Raw genomic sequence first — 27,325 nt, 5'->3', positions numbered from 1 at the left:
ACGGGATATTAAGCACGAAATAACAGTCCATAGAGAATGCTAGTATAGCTGCCAAAAGCATACTCAAAAAGCATACATAGAGTTTTCAGCAGTGTACAGCCACTCCAGAAGTTATATGCAAAACAGAAAAACAGTATTTACACGCTCACTTATAGGAAAGCAAAGTCTCTGGTAGAGATTAATTGTTGAGAGATAATTCTCTCCGAGTCTCTAAATTTCTTTGTGTCTAATGAGTGGGAGCATTAATGCCCTTTTGCTCTAAAATATCTTTCCAAGGATGTGTGTATAGAAAAATAGCCTTGTAAATTAGAGATGCTATCTCTCCCTGGAGCAGGGGACATGTTTGCTTAGTGTTCAATATAATAATTTCTCCTTCTAGAAAAATCATCAGGCACGTCTGCTTACTATCCTTTATAAAAGATTCAAGTTACTGAAGTTTAGGTTCTTCATCTGTGAAACAAAATTTTCTGCATGCTGCATGTCCTTCATGGGACTTGGGGGACCAGGAGGAATGATGCAAACATGAAGCTCATGCTGCCTTCTCTGCTGTGTGTAATAATCTCCTTTGTCTCTGACCAAGATATCTCATGTCTTCCGTTAACATCCACAAGACTATGGCAAGTTTACTATCTTGCAAATAGGGTGAAAATATTATATTCTTAGCAGTTCTTGACATTAATTGTTAGATATCTAATATTTACAGTTTTAACAAATACCACTAGAAAAGAGGGTATCATGTTATGGTCCTGTTTTACACAGAAAACAGCCCCTACCTGTCCTGACTGTTGAAAGGGGACTTAGGAATCACAATCAATTGTCCTTGGAAGCTCTAAGAATGCAGTGCACCATGCCCCACTGTGCAGTCTGAATTTATACTACTTGCTATTTATACTACTCAATGTGAAATTCTAATAAAAGACTGATTAGAATTCTTGAAGGAGATAATGGAGAGAAGGGGCAAGATACAATAAATGACAAGATAATAGCTGAACATTTTCTGGAATTCAAGAAAAACCAGAAACTTAAGGTGAGGGAAACATGTCCAGCCTCAGCTTCATTTGAGGTCCCTCCCTCGCCTGCAGTCACACTGGTCATTTTTCAGCTTCTTAAACATGCCAAATTCTTTGCACTCTCGGGGACACAACCATGCTATTCTCTTTCTGGAATGCTATTTCCAGGAAGTGATAGGCTTTTAAGTGGTGAGCTTTTACTCATCCTTTAACTTCAGCGGCACGTCTCTGAAAGTTCTTCTCTAACCATTATATCTAAAATAGTCTCATTTCTCTTATTTTTCACAAAGCAACTTTTTTATTTCCATGGAGTGTGGTTACTTTATTGATATATGCTTGTACTTGTTTATTATTGTCTCTCATGGTGAGGGCTGAGACCATATACCTTCATGTTCTTCATTGTATCCTGTCTTTGGACAGCTTTAACAAGGTACCATAGACATGGTGGCTTGTAAACAACAGAAATTTATATCTCACCATTCTGGAGCTGGAATTCCGAGATCAGGGTGCCAGCATGGTGAAGTTCTGGTGAGGGCCTTCTTCTGGGTTGCAGAATTCTTGTTGTATCTTCACATGGCAGAAAGAGGGTAAGAGAATCCTCTGGGGGTACTAATTCCCATTCATGAGGGCCCCACTTCCATGCCCTAAATACCTCCCAAAGGCTCCAACTCCTAAGACTAGCAGTTTGGAGGTTAGGACTTCAACATATGAATTTGAAGGGGACACACATTCAGTCCACTGCATATCCTCACTGCTAAGCACAATGCCTAGCAAGTGGCAAGACCTCAATAAATGTTTGTTGATTGAACAAATATATCACCAAATGTAAGCGCTTAATCCACTGAACATAAATATCAGATTAAATAAATATGTATAGTTATAAAACTATTATGTATTTTTATATAAAACTGTAAAATGATTGAAAAGAAAATCCCTTTATAATGGGCTAAGACAAAAAAAAAAAAAAAGTAACTAGTAACTCCAACAAAGCCCATGGGTAACTGCAAGCTGTTGCGACCAGAAAGTTTCATTTCTGAGTTGATAACTTGAGAAATATAAGTGTGAGTATATTAGTAAAAATTAGAAAGGTATATCCTAACTGGAACTTAGAACAGACTATGTCCTTTCCAAATTACTAAAATGAGACAAAGAATTAAGAAAGATGACCACTGCCCCAAAACAAGGACAGCTACTTCTTTAAAGACTATCAGACCAAGACAGATTCAAGACTGAATTTTTAAACATCTTTATCAAATATAAAGATGTTTAACCTTTTCCAAAGCATTTTTATGGTGTTTAAACTTCTCCAAAGCGTTAAGAAAGACAGAGCACTCTCATGAATGTTGATGATAAGATCCTATATAAGTTATTATAACTTAGACTCAAGCAGTGTGCTAAAATAATAATGCACCATGACCGAAAGTGTTTTATCCTGATTTAACTAAGGAGATCATACAATTTATTGTCCAAACAAAACCTTTTTGAAAGTAAAAGAGGGTTCTATTAATAATTACTTTCCATACCCAATATTCAATCTATATGGAATTGGTATTAGCTCCACATTCAAAATATGTACAGAATTCAAACACTTCTCCCTATATATTCGATTTCAGCTCTGTCTGAACTGTATTAATGTCTCTCCTGGTTTTCTGCAATCATTCCTAACTGCTCTCCCTGCTTCCACTACTGCCCTTTACAATTTTTGTTCTTGTTGTTGTAGAAGAATCCTTTAAAAATGTACATTGGATTTTAGCCCTTTCTCCTCAGAACTTACTGATGTCTTCCCCTATCCCTCAGAGTAAAAGTCAAAGTCCTTTTGGTCAATAAGGTTCAGTACGACTTAATCCCTCCTCCCTACCCCCTATCCCCAGTGCTCTCCCTCTAGCTTGCTCCCCTCTATCTATACTGACATCCCTGCTGTTCCTTGAATTTCCCAGTTAATTTCCTTGTTTAGGATCTTACAACTGGCTCTTCTCTCTGCCTGGAATGTTTTCCCCAAAGATATCAGTCTGGTTTATCTCCCTCAAGGCTTTGTTACAATGTCACCTTCTAAATGAAGCCTGCCTATCAACTGTATTTAAATAGTACCCACTCACTCCATCCATTACTTCCCTACCTGAAATGTCATATCTATTTAATTTCTCTATTGTACTTACAACATTCTAATATAGTATTTATTCATTTACATTTATTGCTTATTTTCTCTTCTTCTATACCAGAATATAAATGCCGTAAGGGCAGAATTTCTTTCTCTTTTCTTCTCATTGTCCTGTTTCACTTATATTAGGTGACTAATTAATATTATTCAATTAATGAATGAGTTAAACATTTTCTCCTGAATTTTTTCTAGAATTTCTACTTGACTCTTCTTATATATTCTAGTCCTCTTGAACATGTTATTCAGTTTTCCCAAGGCCATGTCTGATAACTCTGGCTCTTCAGTGGGTATGTTTCTATCATGTTATTTCAGACCTTCATCCTCTTTCTCCATATGCCTTGTTATTTTTTGGTTGACTACCTGACATTGTAGAGGTAATATGAAGCACTGGATGATTTTACCTTTCTCCAGAAAGGATTTACTCTGCCTTTGGCAGGCAGTTAGGTGAGAGGCAGATCACTTTAAGTCATTCAGAGATTGAACTGATTCACAGTTGTGTCTTTATGAGGGCTATTCTAGATTGCTAGTCTATTCTAGATTGCTATTACTCAGTGGTATAGCCCTTCAGAGGTCCCAGCTGAAAGATGGACATTTTAGTCCCCATCCACCTTGGCAGGTCCTTAACTCCAATATTTTGCCTCCCAAGCACTACAAAGTTGCTAAAAGTTCTATTCAGTGGTTCGGCCTCTCAACCACCTTGCTTGGAAGAAGTTTGGATAATATAAACTAGTGGCTGTACTGGAAGTAGATGTCCCAATATTTACAGACTATCTGCCATAAATCCTTGTGTATAAACACATTACATAAGCTTTAAATAATGCATGATTAAATGGGGATTCAGCTATTTCCAAAAACTTTGTTTCTTTCTTTTATAAAGCCACAAATTTAAATATTTCTCGAAACACTTAAATCAAGAAACAGGTATCCTCTACTTTTCAAAATTTCTCTTTACACCACTTTGCTTTTACAAGAAACCCACATTAGTATCTGTTTTCACTAACCAAAAGAAATCCAAAGAGGACTTTCACTTTTACAAAAAAAGCCAAAAAGTGAAAATAGTGTTCAGTGTTTGTTTTGCAGGGAGCCATTATAGAGGCAGCTGCACCCGGAGCAGCGAGAGTGGCACCGCCAAGCTCTTTCCCCAGGAAGCACACACAGCATCTCAGCTTCAAGCCACCACAGCTTTGAAATGTGTGCGAACATCTATTCTTTATCTCCATTTATTTTGTGTATTCATTAGCAAGATGTGTCCTAAGGTAATTGCTTCTTTGTTTTATGCCATTTTGGCTTACAAAAGTCTTCATAGGAACGCTCTACTTTCAGATAGCTGGCGAAACCTGTACCTGTTTATATAAAGAAAACTTACTAAACTATAATGCTAAAATTATTTTTTCCAGATTGGAAAAATAAGTATCATCTTTCATGAAAGAATTTTGTTAAAATCAATAAAAGAGGGCTTCCTTGGTGGCGCAGTTGTTGAGAGTCTGCCTGCCGATGCAGGGGACACGGGTTCGTGCCCCGGTCTGGGAAGATCCCACATGCCGTGGAGCGGCTGGGCCCGTGAGCCATGGCCACTGAGCCTGCGCGTTCGGAGCCTGTGCTCCGCAACGGGAGAGGCCACAACAGTGAGCGGCCCGCGTACCGCAAACAAGAAAACAAACAAACAAAAAACCCAATAAAAGAATCTCTATGTCTGGATATGACATAAACCACGTTCATAATACTAGACTATGTAATGTAGAACAGAATTTCTCAATGTGTGTTTCTTTTTAGAGGTATTTTATCCCTTTAAAACACGCCCCCCCCCCCCCCCACACAACAAAAATGAAAACTTTATGTTCAAATATGTTTGGGATTTCCTACATACATGTCCCCACCTTGGGGATATGGGATGTGTTAGGATTTTAAATGTTTTGAAAGTTAGACACAAAAGACTTGTTTTCCTTTTTCTAAGCCAAGATTTTCCTACCTTATTTAGAAGATAACTATTTTTTCATTTTGTACTTATTGACGTCCAAAGGAAGTTGTTTTCCATGGGACATATATTAAGTAATTGTGTTCTGGAAGAAACTCAATAATATAATAGAGTCTCTACCTTCCAGGGACTTTTTAAAAATAAGTTAAAGAGAAAAATATATTCACATTAAGTTAAAATGCAATATACAGTTAAACTCACTTTAAGACTCCAGCACAAAATAAGTCATGATTAAAGAGTAAAACTAATTACCCAGTCCTTTGTGATCAAGTGTACCATGGCATCAGAAGACCAAAACCAATGCCAGGGTTTAATTTAATTAGCATTATAATTTGCAACAGTGAATTCAAAGTCTTCGAGGTCAAAACTACAGAAGAACAAGCTTTGAAAATTCCAGTGCTGAAACAATGTTGTTTGCCAACCAAGTAAAGGTCACAGTATTTTTTTATTTATTAACTTAAAAGGTTTAGGGTGCTCCCTGCAAATATAGTGCAATAAAAATGGAAGCCATTAAAATAGGCTTGCTTTCTTGTATAACAAAACCTGGACATTACAGGGTATTCCAAAATAACACACAACAGGTTTTTTCTTATATATTTCTCATTAACTTTTTAAAGCCTCCTGACTTTGTGGAATCACTGCAGTAAGTTCTAAATGATGTATGAAATGGAAAACAAAATATAGCCTGTCTTTACCTCCTCCTAAGCAATAGGTAATAGCATGCCTGATTTCTTTGGTTTTGTTTTTCATTTTTGGAGAGTTTTTTAGCCAAATTTCTGTCAGGATTGTCGTCCTCTTCTATATAAAGCTTTTAAAGAAACCCAACACAGTCACATAAACATGCGCTGAGGGAACACATACAAATCAAGACTTCAGAGTTCATTCAGATCATAGCATATTTCACCTACTCTGACCTGCTATTTTAGCTTTTATTATCTGTGGTGTTTGGTATTCTCTCTCCATGTGTCTCTCTGGCCTGTTTTCTTAACTGATCTTAAAAAGAGTTTTCATGTTGGAATCAACACAATGGCATCAGAGGCTATCTCTTGCACTACTTAAAGTCAAGATAAGAACCCCCACCATGGTATTTGTGATTTTAGAAATATCATTGCTTTGCACTGTCTCCCATAACATAAAAATGTATCTTGCCTCTCACTGTGTTCAGCAGTGAGAAAACTTTGGGAGATAGGAAGTTCATTAGAGTACTTTTGGACTCAGGTAACAGTATATCTGAATAAAAGTGGGCATATAAACAATATGGGTTAATTTTTTCCCTAATAACAATGAGTCTGTAGATATGCAGATCAGGGTTGGTTAAGTGACTCAGCAGTTGTCAGGACTCTATGTCAGCTTCTCTGGCCTTAAACTCATGGTCACAAGATGGCTATAATAGCTCAATAACACCTTCATAGGACAATATCTATCCAAAAGTAGGAAGGAAGGGGCAGTGGTTTCTTTACCATGAACATTGTTTATTCAAGAAGAAATAAATATTTCCTGCAAGTCTGCAGTAAACTGCTTTCCTATCTCACTGGCCATCATTGTATCACTTGCCTGTGCCTTGGCTGCAAGGAAGATTAGGACAACAAACATCCAGCGTTTTTAGCCTCAATAATGCTAAATGGACTCTGTCAACAAGGAAAAAGGCTGTCAAATATTTAACTGTAGCTACCTCAGGAAGAGGCAAAGGAAGTGTTTTTTTTTTTTCCTAATATAGACCACTAGTCCTGTTTGGGCAACCATTCATTGTGCAATTTTACTTTTCTTTGACATTGAATCCATTCTTGTCTTGTTTCCACTAGACTAAGAAAATTTTTTCTTAATTTAAAAGGACACATTTTGTTTATCCATCTTATATAAATATGAACCTTTAATACTGTTCTTCTTGAATAAGTTTTCAGTTGGTTTTCAACCCCACCATAACATTAATGAGGAAAAGTTAAAATCCAAATTACTCCTAAGGTTAAACCAACAAATTGCTTGAAATTTAAGGATGAGCCAATATCTGACTTTAAAATCAGAAGTCTATGTAGCTTCAGACAGTCTAATAAATCCTGCTGAAACTGTGCACAACATTTCTAAATCTTTATGTATGGATACTTTGCTTTGTATAAGAAGCCCAAAGCTTTGGCAAATTCTTAAAGTGTCCACACCCTCTAAAAGTTTAGAAACACTAATAACAATGATAATTATATAATTAGCAGGGTGCTTATATGAGTTTATGAGTTGTTTTAGAAAAAAGCTCTCCTCTACATTCTAGAAATAGCTTTGAGGAATAGTGTCATATTTAGAGCCATAGTTTCACAAAAGCATTTTCATAAAGTCCATAATATTTGTTGCTTATCCATATTATTGAAAAACAGAGGAATTATTGACCTTCTTTATGCCTAACTCCAGAAAAGGTTAATTGACTACAGAAAAAGTAGATAGGAACCTCATCTTTTATTTTCTTTCTGTGTACTTCTTCTTTCAGCTGTTCAGTAAGTTGTGTTTTTGAAGTGTGCCATTGGTTTATCACAACTGAAACTTAGCAGATAAACGTAAAGCTCGGGTGAAATTTGCCCAAGGTCATATAGATAATAACTGTTGGAGACTCAAAGCCAGGACACATGATGCTGAGTCTAATACTCTTTTTACTATATCACAACTGGCTTTCTTTATGAGGGCTATTTACAGTATAATCTATATGCCCAAACTGGGAGAAAAAAAAAAAAAAAACTATTCTAATTATTCTACATGTTTAGTTGGTCTACAGAGGCAGTTCACAGATTCAAGGTAAATTTTCAAATGTACGCATTTTCAGTAACAACATTTCAATTCCATTGACTACGTTAACAATCCCCACATTATATATGTTTAGTAATACATTCCTTGAAGACCATACACATAAATTCAGAAAATAGGGTAAAACCTCTTTGATTTATGATTCTAGTCATTTGAGTAAATGTCATGTATACACAGAAAAATAATTAAAATATTAAATTTACTTTTGATCTTTAAGAATGAAATTAGTTGCCAATCATTTTTAAGTTTCTATTTTAATCATTGTGAACAATACATTTAATTAAATGTAATAGTTTTCCTCAATTTTATGCTATAGATGGTTTAAATCTTCATTTAAATGTTAATTGCCAGTAACATCAGGGAAAATCCTTTATAATTCAATTTTATTCTGCCTTAATTTTATAAAATCCAGGATATTTATTTCATTATAAAGTATGATGGGACATAATGATTGTGAGAAGGTGAAAATGAATATAAAATTCTGCAGTAGTCTCCAAACAATTTTGCATGATGATTCCAAAAGAGTAAAATATACTGTTTTCATGTTAGTTTCAGCAAATGGAGCTTAAAATTCACAGTTACAGTCAAGCTGCAAAATTCTTCTTCATTCAAAAGAGGAAATGATTACCTTTTGGTCCTTTCATTAGTTATCAGCAAGTTGCTACAATTAGATTAGGGATGGATGAAAACCTTATTTTCCATTTCATTCTGTGTTATATTATCTGTGCAGTGCATATTGTGTATTTAATAGAAGTTTAGAGTAAAAAGGTTAAATAGATTTAAATTTTGATGGGCTCAGTAAGGAACAGTGCCATAGTTGCCTGGTCAGACTGAAAATGAATTTATGAGTTTAAAATGCAAACGGTGCTCAGTTTTAAGCAGAACTATTGCTAGACCTTCCTTAGGGAGGTTCTGGCCTATTCTTTTCACAGGTGGTTCCAGGATGCCTAAGAAGAAGATGTTATTCCTCGAATATAACAGTTATGAGAATCTCATGTTGAGCCAGCAGATTTATTCAGCATTAGTAGAGAGACCTCACTAATTTTATACTGTGCCAAAGAACTGTTCAAGTATTTAGTAAAGGCTAATCATTATTATTTAATTATTATCACATGAATTTTGTGATATATCAATTGTTTTAATGACACCTTCAATCTTTCACATACCCATGCCCTTTGTCATGTGAATTTATACATTCTCCCACCAAAGGATGGATTATGTTTCCCTGTCCCTTGATTTTAGTTGGACATATGACGAGTATGGATAAAAAGATGTTATCAAATGATACACAAACCAAGACTTAAAAAAAGGGTTCACATATTTCCACTTGTGTTCTTATATCTTTGTCTCTGCCCAAGTTGGCCTGCTGGAAGATGAAGAATGCAGAACCCAGTGACCTATGTTGCCCCAGTTAGTCATATTACAGACATGTCAGTGATCCCAGCTGAAAACAGAAGAACTGCCCAGGCAAGCTCAGCCTTAAAAGCTCACCTGTGTGCACTCAGGGGACCTACACACAAAGGCGGAGCCAATTCCAAAGCTGAACCCGAGGAGCTGTGCGAACAAAGAAAAGAACAGGATATTTCTCCCAGCAGCCTCAGGAGCAGTGGATTAAATCTCTGCAACATGCCTGCAATACAGGCATGTACCCTGCATCTCTGGAATACCTGAATAGACAACAAATCATCCCAAAATTGAAGTGGTGGACTTCAGGAGCCACTGTAGACTTGGGGTTTGCTTTCTGCATCTAATTGGTTTCTAGTTTCATGTTTATCTTAGTTTAGTATTTAGAATTTATTATCATAGGTAGATTTGTTTATTGATTTTGTTCCTTTTTCTTTATATATATATATATATATATATTTCCTTTTTCTCTTTTTGACAGTGTATATGTGTATGCTTCTTTGTGTGATTTTGTCTGCATAGCTTTGCTTTTACTATTTGTCCTACTGTTCTTTCTGTCCATTGTTTTGGGGTTTTTTGGTATAGTTTTTAGTGCTTGTTATCATTGGTGGATTTGTTTTTGGTTTGGTAACTCTCTTCCTCTTTTTCTTACTACTTTTAAATATTTTTTTTATTTTAATAATTTTATTTTATTTATTTATTTTCTTTCTTTCTTTCATTTTAACTTCCTCTTCTTCTTACTACTTTTAAATTTTTTTTTATTTTAATAAATTTATTTTATTTATTTATTTTCTTTCTTTCTTTCATTTTTACTTCCTCTTCTTCTGAGCTGTGTAGCTGACAGGGTCTCAGTGCTCCTACTGGGTGTCAGGCCTGTGGCTCTGAGGAAGGAGAGCTGAGTTCAGGACATTGGTCCACCAGAGACAACCCGGCTCCACATAGTATCAAATGGTGAAAGCTCTCCCAGAGTTCTCCATCTCAATGCTAAGACCCAGCTACACTCAATGACAAGCAAGCTACAGTGCTGAACGCCCTATGCCAAACAACTAGTAAGACAGGAACAAAACCACATCCATAAGCAGAGAGGCTGACCAAAATCCTAATAAGGTCACAGACACCCTGAAACACACCACCAGACGTGGTCCTGCTCAACAGAAAGACAAGATCCAGCCTCATCCACCAAAATACAGGCACCAGTCTTCTAACACCAGGAAGCCTGCAAAACCTATTGAACCAACCTTAGCCACTGGGGACAGACACCAAAAACAATGGAAACTATGAACCTACAGCCTGCAAAAGGGAAACCCCAAACACAGTAAATTAAGCAAAATGAGAAGACAGAGAAACACAGCAGATGAAGGAGCAAGGTAAAAACCCACCAGACCAAACAAATGAAGAGGAAATAGGCAGTCCACCTGAAAAAGAATTCAGAGTAATGATAGTAAAGGTATCCAAAATCTTGGAAATAGAACGGATAAAGTACAAGAGACATTTAACAAAGACCTAGAAGAACTAAAAAGCAAAAAAAAAAAAGATGAACAACACAATAAATGAAATTGAAACAACACAATAAATGAAATTCTGCTATTGATTCTCTAGAAGGAATCAACAGCAGAATAACTGAGGCAGAAGAACAGATAAGTGACCTGGAAGATAAAATAGTGGAAATAACTATGCAGAGCAGAATAAAGAATAAAGAATGAAAATAATTGAGGATAGTGTCAGAGACCTCTGGGACAACATTAAATGCACCAACATTTTAATTATAGGGGTCCTGGAAGAAGAAGAGTCTGAGAAAATATTTGAAGAAATTAAAGTTGAAAATTTCCCTAATATGGGAAAGGAACTATTCAATCAAGTCCAGGAAGAACAGAGTGTCTCATACAGGGTAAATCCAAGGAGAAAAATGCCAAGACACATATTAATCAAATTATCAAAAATTAAATACAAAGAAAAATATTAAAAGTAGCAAGGAAAAAAACAGCAAAAAACATTCAAGGGAATCCCCATAAGGTTAACAGCTGATCTTTCAGCAGAAACTCTGCAAGCCAGAAGGGAGTGACAAGATATATTTAAAGTAAAGAAAGGGAAAAACCTACAACCAAGATTACTCTACCCAGCAAGGATCTTATTCAGATTCACCAAAGAAATTAAAACGTTTACAGACAAGCAAAAGCTATGAGAATTCAGCACCACCAAACCAGCTTTACAGCAAATACTAAAGGAACTTCTCCAGGCAGGAAACACAAGAGAAGGAAAAGACCTACAATGACAAAGCCAAAACAATTAAGAAAATGGTAATAGGAACATACATGTTGATAACTATTTTAAATGTAAATGGATTAAATATCCCACCAAAAGACATACACTGGCTGAATGGAAAAAAAAAACTAGACACATATATATGCTGTCTACAAGAGACCCACTTGAGACCTAGGGACACATGTGGACTGAAAGTGAGGGGATGGATAAAGATATTCCATTCAAATGGAAATCAAAAGAAAGCTGGAGTAGCAATTCTCATATCAGACAAAATGACTTTAAAATAAAGACGATTGCAAGAGACAAAGAAAGACACTACATAATGATCAAGGGATCAACCCAAAAAGATACAACAATTGTAAATATATATGCACTCAACATAGGAGCACCACAGTGCATAAGGCAAATGCTCACAGCCATAAAAGGGGAAATCAACAGTAACACAATCATAAAAGGGGAGTTTAACACCCCACTTTCACCAATGGACAGATCACCCAAAATGAAATAAATAAGGAAATACAAGTTTTAAATTATGCATTAAACAAGATGGATTTAATTGATATTTATAGAACTTTCCATCTGAAAACAACAGAATACACTCTCTTCTCAAGTGCTCATGGAACATTCTCCAGGATAGATCATACCTTGGGTCACAAATCAAGCCTTGGTAAATTTAAGAAAACTGAAAACATATCAAGTATCTTCTCTGAACACAATTCTATAAGACTAGAAATCAATTACAGGAAAAAAACTGTAAAAAAAAAAAAAAACACATGAAGGCTAAACAATACACTACTTAATAACCAAGAGATCACTGAAGAAATCAAAGAGGAAATCAAAAAATACCTAGAAACAAATGGCAATGAAAACACGATGACCCAAAATCTATGGGATGCAGCAAAAGGCGTTCTAAGAGGGAAATTTATAGCAATACAATCCTACCTCAAGAAACAAGAAACATCTCAAATAAACAACCTAACCTTACACCTAAAGCAATTAGAGAAAGAAGAACAAAAAGACCCCAAAGTTAGCAGAAAGTAAGAAATCATAAAGATCAGATCAGAAATAAGTGAAAAGAAATGAAGGCAACAATAAAAAGATCAATAAAATTAAAAGCTGGTTCTTTGAGAAGATGAACAAAATTGATAAACCATTATCCAGACTCATCAAGAAAAAAAGGGAGAAGACTCATATCAATAGAATTAGAAATGAAAAAGAAGTAACAACTGAGATGTAGTAATACAAAGGATCATGAGAGATTACTACAAGCAACTATAAGCCAATAAAGTGGACAACCTGAAAGAAATGGACAAATTCTTAGAAAAGCACAACATTCTGTGATTGAACCAGGAAGAAATAGAACATATAAACAGATGAATCACAAGCACTGAAATTGAGACTGTGATTAAATATCTTTCAACAAATAAAATCCCAGGACCAGATGGCTTCACAGGCAAATTCTAACAAAGATTTAGAGAAGAGTTAACACCTATCTCTCTCAAACTTTTCAAGAATACATCAGAGGGAGGAACACTCCCAAACTCATTCTACGTGGCCACCATAACCCTGATACCAAAACCAGGCAAAGATGTCACAAAGAAAGAAAACTACAGGCCAATATCACTGATGAACATAGATACAAAAATCCTCAACAAAGCCGTTCTAAGAGGGAAGTTTATAGCAATACAATCCTACCTTAAGAAACAGGAAACATCTCAAATAAATAACCTAACCTTGCACTTAAAACAATTAGAGAAAGAACAAAAAAAATCCCAAAGTTAGCAGAAGGAAAAAAATCATAAAAATCAGATCAGAAATAAATGAAAAAGAAATGAGAGAAATGATAGCAAAGATCAATAAAACTAAAAGCTGGTTCTTTGAGAAGATAAACAATATTGATAAACCATTAGCCAGACTCATCAAGAAAAAAAGGGAGAAGACTCAAATCAATAGAATTAGAAATGAAAAAGGAGAAGTAACGACTGACACTGCAGAAATACAAAAGATCATGAGAGATTACTACAAGCAACTCTATGCCAATAAAATGGACAACCTGGAAGAAATGGACATATTCTTAGAAAGGCACGACCTGCCAAGAGTGAATCAGGAAGAAATAGAAAATATGAACAGACCAATGACAAGCACTGAAATTGAAACTGTGATTTAAAATCTTCCAACAAACCAAAGCCCAGGACCAGATGGCTTCACAGGAAAATTCTATCAAACATTTAGAGAAGAGCTAACACCTATCCTTCTCAAACTCTTCCAAAATATAGCAGAGGGAGGAATACTCCCAAACTCATTCTACAAGGCCACCATCACCCTGATTCCCAAACCAGACAAGGTTGTCACAAAGAAAGAAAACTACAGGCCAATATCACTGATGAAGATAGATGCAAAAATCCTCAACAAAATACTAGCAAACAGAATCCAACAGCACATTAAAAGGATCATACACCATGAACAAGTGGGGTTTATCCCAGGAATGCAAGGATTCTTCAATATATGCAAATCAATCAATGTGATACACCATATTAACAAATTGAAGGAGAAAAAGCATATGATCATCTCAATAAATGAAGAAAGAGCTTTTGACAAAATTCAACACCGATTTATGATAAAACCCTCCAGAAAGTAGGCATAGAGGGAGCTTACCTCAACATAATCAAGGCCATACATGACAAACCCATAGCCAACATCATTCTCAATGGTGTAAAACTGAAACCATTTCCTCTAAGATCAGTAACAAGACAAGGTTGTCCATTCTCACCACTCTTATTCAACATATTTTTGAAAGTTTTAGCCACAGCAATCAGAGAAGAAAAAGTAAAAAAAGGAACCCAAATTAGAAAAGAAGTAAAGCTGTCACTGTATGTAGATGACACAATACTATACATAGAGAATCCTAAAGATTTGACCAGAAAACTACTAGAGCTAATCAATGAATTTGATAAAGTAGCAGGATACAAAATTAATGCACAGAAATCTCTTGCATTCCTATACACTAATGCCAAAATATCTGGAAGAGAAATTAAGGAAACACTCCCATTTACCATTGCAACACAAAGAGTAAAATACCTAGGAATATACCTACCTAAGGAGACAAAATACCTGTTTGCAGAAAACTTGACACTGATGAAATAAATTAAAGGTGATACAAACAGATGGAGAGATATACCATATTCTTGGATCGGAAGAATCAACATTATGAAAATGACTATAACACCCAAAGCAATCTACAGATTCAATGCAATCCCTATCAAACTACCAATAGTGTTTTTCACGGAACTAGAACAAAAATTTTCACAATTTGTATGGAAACACAAAAGACCCTGAATAGCCAAAACAATTTTGAGAAAGAAAAATGGAGCTGAAAGAATCAGGCTCCCTGACTGCAGACAATACTACAAAGCTACAGTAATGAACACAGTATGGTACTGGCACAAAAACAGAAATATAGATCAATGGAACAGGATAGAAAGCCCAGAGATAAACCCATGCACATATGGTCACCTTACCTTTGATAAAGGAGGCAAGAATATGTAATGGAGAAAAGATAGCCTCTTCTATAAGTGTTGCTTGGAAAACTGGACAGCTACATGTAAAAGAATGAAATTAGAACACTTCATAACACCATACACAAAAATAAACTCAAAATGAATTAAAAACCTAAATATAAGGCCAGATACTATAAAACTCTTAGAGGAAAACATAGGCAGAACACACTATGATATAAATCACAGCAAGATCCTTTTTGACCCACCTCCTAGAGAAATGGAAATAAAAACAAAAATATACAAATGGGACCTAATGAAAGTTAAAATCTTTTGCACAGCAAAGGAAACCACAAACAAAATGAAAAGACAACCCTCAGAATGGGAGAAAATATTTGCACATGAAGCAACTGACATGGGCTTAATCTCCAAAATGTATAAGTAGCTCTTGTAGCTCAATATCAAAAATCAAACAATCCAATCCAAAAATGGGCAGAAGACCTAAATAGCCATTTCTCCAAAGAAGATATACAGATTGCCAACAAACACATGAAAAGACACTCAGCATCACTAATCACTAGAGAAATGCAATTCAAAACTACAATGAGGTATCACCATACCAGTCAGAATGTCCATCATCCAAAAGTCTACAAACAATGAATGCTGTAGAGAATGTTGAGAAAAAGGAAGCCTCTTGCACTGTTTGTGGATATGTAAATTGGTACAGCCATTATGGAGAACAGTATGGAGTTTCCTTCAAAAACTAAAAATAGAACTACCATATGACCAGCAATCCCACTACTGAGCATATATCCTGAGAAAACCATAATTCAAAAAGAGTCATGTACCACAATGTTCACTGAAGCTCTCTTTACAATAGCCAGGACATGGAAGTAACCTACGTGTCCATCGACAGATGAATGGATAAAGAAGATGTGGCACAATGGAATATTACTCAGCCATAAAAAGAAGAGAAATTGAATTATTTTTAGTGAGGTGGATGGACCCAGAGTCTGTCATACAGAGTGAAGTGAGTCAAATACCGTATGCTAACACATATATATGCAATCTAAAAAAAAAAAAAATGTTCTGAAGAACCTGGGGCAGGACAGGAATAAAGACTCTGATGTAGAGAATGGACTTGAGGACACGGGTAGGGGGAAGGGTAAGCTGGGATGCAGTGAGAGAGTGGCATGGACACATATACACTACCAAATGTAAAATAGATAGCTAGTGGAAGCAACCACATAGCAGAGGGAGATCAGTTCTGTGCTTTGTGACCACCTAGAGGGGTGGGATAGGGAGGGTTGGAGGGAGACGCAAGAGGGAGGGTATATGGGGATATATGTATATGTATACCTGATTCACTTTGTTATAAAGCAGAAACTAACACACCACTGTAAAGCAATTATACTCTAAGAAAGATGTTAAAAAATAAAATAAACTGAAGTTTATCCAAAAAAAAAACCTCACCTGCAAACTTGCGAGCTAAATTAATCTTATTGTCTAAGTCATTACATTCTGGAGCTTTCTGCCTATGTTGTCTTCTAGGAGTTTTTTTTTTTTTTTTTTTTTTAAACATCTTTATTGGAGCATAATTGCTTTACAATGGTATGTTAGTTTCAGCTTCACAACAAAGTGAATCAGTTATATATATACATATGTTCCCATATCTCTTCCCGCTTGCGTCACCCTCCCTCCCACCCTCCCTATCCCACCCCTCCAGGCGGTCACACAGCACCGAGCTGATCTCCCTGTGCTATGCGGCTGCTTCCCACTAGCTATCTACCTTACGTTTGGTAGTGTATACATATCCATGCCTCTTTATTGCTTTGTCACTGTTTACCCTTCCCCCTCCCCATAGCCTCAAGTCCATTCTCTAGTAAGTCTGTGTCTTTATTCCTGTTTCACCCCTAGGTTTTTCATGACATTTTTTTTTCTTAAATTCCATATATATGTGTTAGCATACGGTATTTGTCTCTCTCTTTCTGACTTACTTCACTCTGTATGACAGACTCTAGGTCTATCCACCTCATTACAAATAGCTCAATTTCATCTCTTTTTATGGCTGAGTAATACTCCATTGTATATATTGCCACATCTTCTTTATCCATTCATCCGATGATGGACACTTAGGTTGTTTCCATCTCTGGGCTATTGTAAATAGAGCTGCAATGAACATTTTGGTACATGACTCTTTTTGAATTATGGTTTTCTCAGGGTATATGCCCAGTAGTGGGATTGCTGGGTCATATGGTAGTTCTATTTGTAGCTTTTTAAGGAACCTCCATACTGTTCTCCACAGTGGCTGTATCAATTTACATTCCCACCAACAGTGTAAGAGGGTTCCCTTTTCTCCACACCCTCTCCAGCATTTATTGTTTCTAGATTTTTTGATGATGGCCATTCTGACTGGTGTGAGATGATATCTCATTGTAGTTTTGATTTGCATTTCTCTAATGATTAATGATGTTGAGCATTCTTTCATGTGTTTGTTGACACTCTGTATATCTTCTTTGGAGAAATGTCTATTTAGGTCTTCTGCCCATTTTTGGATTGGGTTGTTTGTTCTTTTGTTATTAAGCTGCATGAGCTGCTTATAAATTTTGGAGATTAATCCTTTGTCAGTTGCTTCATTTGCAAATATTTTCTCCCATTCTGAGGGTTGTCTTTTGGTCTTCTTTATGGTTTCCTTTGCTGCGCAAAAGCTTTTAAGTTTCATTAGGTCCCATTTGTTTACTTTTGTTTTTATTTCCATTTCTCTAGGAGGTGGGTCAAAAAGGATCTTGCTGTGATTTATGTCATAGTGTGTTCTGCCTATGTTTTCCTCTAAGAGTTTGATAGTTTCTGGCCTTACATTTAGGTCTTTAATCCATTTTGAGCTTATTTTTGTGTATGGTGTTAGGGAGTGATCTAATCTCATACTTTTACATGTAGCTGTCCAGTTTTCCCAGCACCACTTATTGAATAGGCTGTCCTTTCTCCACTGTACATTTCTGCCTCCTTTGTCAAAGATAAGGTGACCATATGTGCGTGGGTTTATCTCTGGGCTTTCTATCCTGTTCCATTGATCTATATTTCTGTTTTTGTGCCAGTACCATACTGTCTTGATTACTGTAGCTTTGTAGTATAGTCTGAAGTCAGGAAGCCTGATTCCTCCAGCTCCATTTTTCGTTCTCAAAATTGCTTTGGCTATTCGGGGTCTTTTGTGTTTCCATACAAATTGTGAGATTTTTTGTTCTAGTTCTGTGAAAAATGCCAGTGGTAGTTTCATAGGGATTGCATTGAATCTGTAGATTGCTTTGGGTAGTAGAGTCATTTTCACAATGTTGATTCTTCCAATCCAAGAACATGGTATATCTCTCCATCTATTTGTATCATTTTTAATTTCTTTCATCAGTGTCTTATAATTTTCTGCATACAGGTCTTTTGTCTCCTTAGGTAGGTTTATTCCTAGGTATTTTATTCTTTTTGTTGCAATGGTAAACGGGAGTGTTTTCTTGATTTCACTTTCAGATTTTTCATCCTTAGTGTATAGGAATGCAAGATATTTCTGTGCATTAATTTTGTATCCTGCTACTTTACCAAATTCATTGATTAGCTCTAGTAGTTTTCTGGTAGCATCTTTAGGATTCTCTATGTATAGGATCATGTCATCTGCAAAGAGTGACAGCTTTACTTCTTCTTTTCCGATTTGGATTCCTTTTATTTCCTTTTCTTCTCTGATTGCTGTGGCTAAAACTTCCAAAACTATGTTGAATAAGAGTGGTGAGAGTGGGCAACCTTGTCTTGTTCCTGATCTTAGTGGAAATGCTTTCAGTTTTTCACCATTGAGGACGATGTTGGCTGTGGGTTTGTCATATATGGCCTTTATTATGTTGAGGAAAGTTCCCTCTATGCCTACTTTCTGCAGGGTTTTTATCATAAATGGGTGTTGAATTTTGTCAAAAGCTTTCTCTGCATCTATTGAGATGATCATATGGTTTTTCTCCTTCAATTTGTTAATATGGTGTATCACGTTGATTGATTTGCGTATATTGAAGAATCCTTGCATTCCTGGAATAAACCCCACTTGATCATGGTGTATGATCCGTTTAATGTGCTGTTGGATTCTGTTTGCTAGTATTTTGTTGAGGATTTTTGCATCTATGTTCATCAGTGATATTGGCCTGTAGTTTTCTTCCTTTGTGACATCCTTGTCTGGTTTTGGTATCAGGGTGATGGTGGCCTCGTAGAATGAGTTGGGGAGTGTTCCTCCCTCTGCTATATTTTGGAAGAGTCTGAGAAGGATAGGTGATAGCTCTTCTCTAAATGTTTGATAGAATTCGCCTGTGAAGCCATCTGGTCCTGGGCTTTTGCTTGTTGGAAGATTTTTAATCACAGTTTCAATTTCAGTGCTTGTGATTGGTCTGTTCATATTTTCTATTTCTTCCTGATTCAGTCTTGGCAGGTTGTGCCTTTCTAAGTATTTGTCCATTTCTTCCAGGTTGTCCATTTTATTGGCATAGAGTTGCTTGTAGTAATCTCTCATGATCTTTTGTATTTCTGCAGTGTCAGTCGTTACTTCTCCTTTTTCATTTCTAATTCTATTGATTTGAGTCTTCTCCCTTTTTTTCTTGATGAGTCTGGCTAATGGTTTATCAATTTTGTTTATCCTTTCAAAGAACCAGCTTTTAGTTTTATTGATCTTTGCTATCGTTTCCTTTATTTCTTTTTCATTTATTTCTGATCTGATTTTTATGACTTCTTTCCTCCTGCTAACTTTGGGGTTTTTTTGTTCTTCTTTCTCTAATTGCTTTAGGTGCAAGGTTACGTTGTTTATTCGAGATGTTTCCTGTTTCTTAAGGTAAGATTGTATTGCTATAAACTTCCCTCTTAGAACTGCTTTTGCTGCATCCCATAGATTTTGAGTCGTCGTGTCTCCATTGTCATTTGTTTCTAGGTATTTTTTGATTTCCTCTTTGATTTCTTCAGTGATCACTTCGTTATTAAGTAGTGTATTGTTTAGCCTCCATGTGTTTGTATTTTTTACAGATCTTCTCCTGTGATTGATATCGAGTCTCATAGCGTTGTGGTTGGAAAAGATACTTGATAAAATTTCAATTTTCTTAAATTTACCAAGGCTTGATTTTTGACCCAAGATATGATCTATCCTGGAGAATGTTCCATGAGCACTTGAGAAAAATGTGTATTCTGTTGTTTTTGGATGGAATGTCCTACAAATATCAATTAACTCCATCTCATTTAATGTATCATTTAAAGCTTGTGTTTCCTTATTTATTTTCATTTTGGATGATCTGTCCATTGGTGAAAGTGGGGTGTTAAAGTCCCCTACTATGAATGTGTTACTGTCGATTTCCCCTTTTATGGTTGTCAGTATTTGCCTTATGTATTCAGGTGCACCTATGTTGGGTGCATAAATATTTACAATTGTTATATCTTCCTCTTGGATCGATCCCTTGATCATTATGTAGTGTCCTTCTTTGTCTCTTCTAATAGTCTTTGTTTTAAAGTCTATTTTGTCTGATATGAGAATTGCTACTCCAGCTTTCTTTTGGTTTCCATTTGCATGAAATACCTTTTTCCATCCCCTTACTTTTAGTCTGTATGTGTCTCTAGGTCTGAAGTGGGTCTCTTGTAGACAGCAAATATATGGGTCTTGTTTTTGTATCCATTCAGCCAATCTGTGTCTTTTGGTGGGAGCATTTAGTCCATTTACATTTAAGATAATTATCGATATGTGTGTTCCCATTCCCATTTTCTTAATTGTTTTGGGTTTGTTATTGTAGGTCTTTTCCTTCTTTTGTGTTTCTTGCCTAGAGAAGTTCCTTTAGCAGTTGTTGTAGAGCTGGTTTGGTGGTGCTGAACTCTCTCAGCTTTTGCTTGTCTCTAAAGGTTTTAATTTCTCCATCAAATCTGAATGAGATCCTTGCTGGGTAGAGTAATCTTGGTTGCAGGTTTTTCTCCTTCAACACTTTCAATATGTCCTGCCACTCCCTTCTGGCTTGCAGAGTTTCTGCTGAAAGATCAGCTGTTAACCTTATGGGGATTCCCTTGTGTGTTATTTGTTGTTTTTCCCTTGCTGCTTTTAATATGTTTTCTTTGTATTTAATTTTTGACAGTTTGATTAATATGTGTCTTGGCGTATTTCTCCTTGGATTTATCCTGTATGGGACTCTCTGTGCTTCCTGGACTTGATTAACTATTTCCTTTCCCATATTAGGGAAGTTTTCAACTATAATCTCTTCAAATATTTTCTCAGTCCCTTTCTTTTTCTCTTCTTCTTCTGGAACCCCTATAATTCGAATGTTGGTACGTTTAATGTTGTCCCAGAGGTCTCTGAGACTGTCCTCAGTTCTTTTCATTCTTTTTTCTTTATTCTGCTCTGCAGTAGTTATTTCCACTATTTTATCTTCCAGGTCACTTATCCGTTCTTCTGCCTCAGTTATTCTGCTATTGATCCCATCTAGAGTACTTTTAATTTCATTTATTGTGTTGTTCATCATTGCTTGTTTCATCTTTAGTTCTTCTAGGTCCTTGTTAACTGATTCTTGCATTTTGTCCATTCTATTGTCCATTCTATCTCCAAGATTTTGGATCAACCTTACTATCATTATTCTGAATTCTTTTTCAGGTAGACTGCCTATTTCCTCTTCATTTGTTAGGTCTGATGGGTTTTTATCTTGCTCCTTCATCTGCGGTGTGTTTTTCTGTCTTTTCATTTTGCTTATCTTACTGTGTTTGGGGTCTCCTTTTTTGCAGGCTGAAGGTTCGTAGTTCCTGTTGTTTTTTGTGTCTGTCCCCAGTGGCTAAGGTTGGTTCAGTGGGTTGTGTAGGCTTCCTGGTGGAGGGTACTAGTGCCTGTGTTCTGGTGGATGAGGCTAGATCTTGTCTTTCTGGTGGGCAGGTCCACGTCTGGTGGTGTGTTTTGGGGTGTCTGTAGACTTATCATGATTTTGGGCCACCTCTCTGCTAATGGGTGGGGTTGTGTTCCTGTCTTGCTAGTTGTTTGGCATAGGATGTCCAGCACTGTAGCTTGCTGGTCGTTGAGTGAAGCTGGGTGCTGGCATTGAGATGGAGATCTCTCGGAAATTTTTGCTGTTTGATATTATGTGCAGCTGGGAGGTCTCTTGTAGATCAGTGTCCTGAAGTTGGCTCTCCCACCTCAGAGGCACAGCACTGACTCCTGGCTGCAGCACCAAGAGCCTTTCATCCACAGGGCTCCTTAATTTGGGATGATTGGTTGTCTATTCAGGTATTCCACAGATGCAGGGTATATCAAGTTGATTGTGGAGCTTTAATCCGCTGCTTCTGAGGCTGCTGGGAGAGATTTCCCTTTCTCTTCTTTGTTCTCACAGCTCCCAGGGGCTCAGCTTTGGATTTAGCCCCGCCTGTGCGTGTAGGTCGCCGGAGGGCGTCTGTTCTTTGCTCAGACAGGACGGGGTTAAAGGAGCCGCTGATTCGGAGGCTCTGGCTCACTCAGGCCCGGGGGTAGGGAGGGGCACGGAGTGTGCGGCGGGCCTGCGGCGGCAGAGGCCGGCGAGACGTTGCAGCCTGAGGCGCGCCTGTGCGTTCTCCCGGGGGAGTTGTCCCTGGATCCTGGGACCCTGGCAGTGGCGGGCTGCACAGGCTCCCCGGAAGGGCGTGTGGCTAGTGACCTGTGTTCGCACACAGGCCTCCCGGTGGCGGCAGCAGCGGCCCTAGCGTCTCATGTCTGTCTCTGGGCTCCGCACTTTTAGCCGCGGCTCGCGCCCGTCCCTGGAGCTCTCTCAAGCAGCGTTCTTAATCCTCTCTCCTCGTGCACCAGGAAACAAAGAGGGACGTAAAAGTCTCTTGCCTCTTCGGCAGTTCCAGACTTCTCCCCGGACTCTCTCCCGGCCAGCCGCGGTGCACTAACGCCCTGCAGGCTGTGTTCACGCCGCCAACCTCAGTCCTCTCCCGGCGCTCCGACAAAAGCCGGAGCCTCAGCTCCCAGTCCCGCCCGCCCCGGCGGGCGAGCAGACAAGCCTCTCGGCTGGCGAGTTCCGGTCGGCCCCATCCTCTGCGCTGGAATCTGTCCGCTTTGCCCTCCGCACCCCTGTTGCTGTGCTCTCCTCCGCGGCTCCCAAGCTCCCCCACTCCGCCTCCCGAAGCCTCCACCCGCGAAGGGGCTTCCTAGTGTGTGGACACTTTTCCTCCTTCACAGCTCTCTCCCGCTGGTGCAGGACCCGTCCCTATCCTTTTGTCTCTGTTTAGTTTTTTCTTTTGCCCTACCCAGGTACGTGGGGGGTTTCTTGCCTTTTGGGAGGTCTGAGGTCTTCTGCCAGCGTTCAGTAGATGCTCTGTAGGAGTTGTTCCACGCGTAGATGTATTTCTGGTGTATCTGTGGGGAGGAACGTGATCTCCGCGTCTTACTCTTCCGCCATCTTCCCGGAAGTCTCCGTCTTCTAGGAGTTTTATTGTTTCTGGTCTTACATTCACTTTGAGTTAATTTTTGTTCATGGTATAAGAGAGTGGTCCCATTTTATTCTTTTGCATGTGGCTTTCCAGTTTTCCCAAAACCATTTATTGAAGAAACTTTTTCCCCATTCTATACTCTTGCCTCCTTTGTCATAGATTAATTGACCATATATGTGTGGGTTTATTTCTGGGCTCTCTATTCTGTTCCACTGATCTCTGTGTTTGTTTTATGCTAGTATCATAAATATATGTGCCTGTTGTTGGGCACACACACATACCCCCCCAGCAGTCCTCAGGGAGAAGTTTCATATTTGTGAAATACCTCCTAATTGTGGGTATGGGGTTCTTGACAGGACTGTGTTTCTGCCTCTTCTACTCATCTTGATTTATTTCTTCTATCCTTTGTTGCGGAGGAGCTCTTCAGCTAGTTTTCAGGTCATTTTCAGAGGGAACTGACCCATATGTAGCTACACATTTGTTGTGTCCATGGGAGGATGTGAGTTCAGGATCTTAGGCTACCATCTCAAACTGCCCCCTCTAAGTGATTATCTTTTGAGATGGTTGGTTATGCAGTACTATTTAGGCAGCAGGTAACTTATCTGCAACAATGAGCATCCTTTCATCCTAGGAGATAATAAAGGAGATTATTAGAACCATATCATTAATGCTTTCTTGGCTGGTAGGGGAGGAGAGGGAGAGAAAGAGAATACTAGGGCATTTTTGTTGTTGTTCTACATAACAAACATACTAGTATTTATTCTTCTCTATCAGGTATAGAATGAGGATGGGTTCATAGGGCCTTATCTCTGCATTATAGGAAAACATAGTCACTACAGCTGTCAGTGCTAGGGCTGGATGAGCCAATGCAGAGTCAGGGGCCAGGAGCTGAGAGGGAAAGTAAAAGAGAGATATACTACATCTGGCACTATAACCTTGAAGGCAGGTTTGCTTATTTCCTATTCAACGAGAAAGGCCAAACAGATGGGTTGTCAATAGGTTGCTAGATTGATCAAAGATAAAATAGAGGCCACCTAGTTACATTTAAATTTTAGATAAACAGCAAATAATATTTTATTATAAGTATGTCCCATACACCACACATCTGTGTATTCTCCAGACATTGAGATTTCTTGGGAAAGTATTTGAAGAATGAAGAACTAATTTAGTTTTAAATAGTGCTTTACCTGTCTCTTTCTGGTATTTATTTTCTGATTAATGGTCTAAGGAATAAGGTCCAAAATTACCTTCTGCCTTGTTCTATAGAATAAGTGATCAACTGTTACTATGTGTGAAGGTAGAATGTGGATCTGGTAGAAGAACCTAAGTTTTCCAACCCTTCATCCATTTACAACACTTGTCAATTCACCCATAAATGCCATGACAAACAAAACACATGGGAATTGAGATAGTGAATATCCTTTACCTACTGAACAGATGATTTGGTTTTATACCAAAGTCCATCCCCAAATGCTTTACATACATAATTAGTTTTTTTCAAAATTGTATTGTCTTTCTCTTTTTATAATTATAAAATAAATCAGAAGATAATAAAAACATTAAGCTAAGAAGAGAAAAATAACACAAATTTTTACCCCTTGAGATAACAACTTTTAATACTCAGGTAAGAATCCTTTAACATTTCTATGTAGATAGATAGGAAGATGTATAGAGAATGAGAGAGATGACAGATAGATATGTATGGTGTTCCCTCCCACCTCCCCAGAATTAGAACTACATTATACATGCCACTTGGTAACCTGTTAGTCTTAATATATTGTGGACTTTTTTCATTGTCAATAAAATATATATTTACATCCTTGTTTTTAAAGGCTGCAGTCAGTGAGTCAACAATATTTACTGAGTTCTTACTAAATGAAGACATGCTGTATTTCATTGCATGTATACCCCATGATAGATTTAACCAATTCTCTATAATCAGACATTTTATATTGTTTATAATTATTCACTACTACAATCAAGCCTCCAATGAATATCCTTGTAAGCCTGCCTCCCTACAACTCAACTGATAGAAACAGTCACACTAGAGAAGAGACAATGTCTTTGGAAATATTCTGATTGGACCATTGCAAATTGCATGCACACTTCCAATTTTTATGCATATTATTAGATATTCAATCAATAGTCCATAAAAGGACTAGTCAATCAGTGAGTCACCAACTCTCTTCGTTTCATTATTCGTGACACATTTTTCTGCCTGTAGTATATTTATGGGTGCAATTATACTCCCATGAGAAAGCAAGCAAGGGGGAGGAGGAGAAAGTCAATAAAACCAGTCTCAAAGTGTTGTATCCATGCCAGGACTTAGGCATATACATCTTTCCATTCATTAAATATTTTCTGATTGCCAAATATGTGCCAAGTCCTCTTCTGGGTATAGCACACAATAAGGACAGAATGACTCCTTCCACATACCTTATGGTGTGACCAGAGGCACTTTGCTTACCACGTCCAAAAAGTACATACTTCAACTATTAGAGTGCATAGAGACTACCCATTTCCTCACACTCTCTCTAATGCCAGGCATGTGTTCTTTGCCAATAATAATATACTCATAAAATGCTACTGTTATCTAGTAGTTGTAGGCTAACATAAAAGGTTGAGATAGGGCTTCCCTGGTGGCGCAGTGGTTGAGAGTCCACCTGCCGAGACAGGGGACACGGGTTCATGCCCCGGTCCGGGAGGATCCCACATGCCGTGGAGCAGCTGGGCCCGTGAGCCATGGCCGCTGGGCCGGCGCGTCCGGAGCCTGTGCTCTGCAACGGGAGAGGTCACAACAGTGAGAGGCCCGCATACCCCAAAAAAAGAAAAAAAAAAAAAGGTTGAGATAAAACAAGGAATCATATATATATATAATACATGAGTCTCAAACATTTAAATTTACTTAAAGGATATTAAGATGCATTGATTCTTCACTTTTTGATGTACAGCCAAAGCCATTTCTATTTTGGGCATGTGTCTTTTAAGGCAAATTTCCCAAGTGAATTACAAACACATTTCACAGTATTGTTTTGGACTTGCTGTGAAATAAGTAGTTCCAAATAATACCAGTTCAAATATTTATTTATGAGCAAGGGTCATCTTCAGTGGAGAAAAAGAGATACTACATACATGTTATAGACAAAGTATTAAAAAGGAATGTCTATTTAAAAAGACTAGTCATAAAATTGGTTAAAAGCTGGATTAGTCTTCTTTCGCCCCAGTATTCATGTGTAAAAAAAACAAAACAAAACTCAGTACCTTCAACAACACCTAGTTAAGTCTCCTGCATCACAGTTCATGGGTTAGCTGCAACTCAGCTTCAACTTGACCCAGCTTAGCTGGGCTAATCACCTGATTCCATGCTGCTGGTCAGATTCAGGTTTCCTCCATTTTGAGACTCAGGCTAAAGGAAGAGCTTCAGTCTGGAGCATGATCTTCTCATGGTGGATGTCAGAGGCTCCATAGGACTTGCAGAAATTGGCCAAACCTCATAAAGCCTTAGCAAAGAATTGACACATTGTCACTTCCATCACTTTCTAATGGCTGAAATAAGTCACATGGGCAATCCCAAGTCAGTGGGGTGGGGAAATAAACTCTTCTACAGAGGAGAAGAGGTATGGGTGAGTAGTTGCCAAACATACAATCAGTATGTTATATGAAAAGCTAACATCAGAGATGGACCAGTTATTCAGATATACTGCAAATTAGTACAGACATCACCAACAAAGGGCTGCTTCAAACTGGCTGAACATAAATTGCTGAAGTATGTTATTAGAAATGCTAGATGGCATAACTGACT

The sequence above is a fragment of the Globicephala melas genome, chromosome 20 (assembly GCF_963455315.2).
Source record: "Globicephala melas chromosome 20, mGloMel1.2, whole genome shotgun sequence".
Lineage (NCBI taxonomy): Eukaryota > Metazoa > Chordata > Mammalia > Artiodactyla > Delphinidae > Globicephala > Globicephala melas.
The sequence above is the reverse complement of the archived record's forward strand: the minus strand, read 5'-3'. Positions refer to the sequence as shown.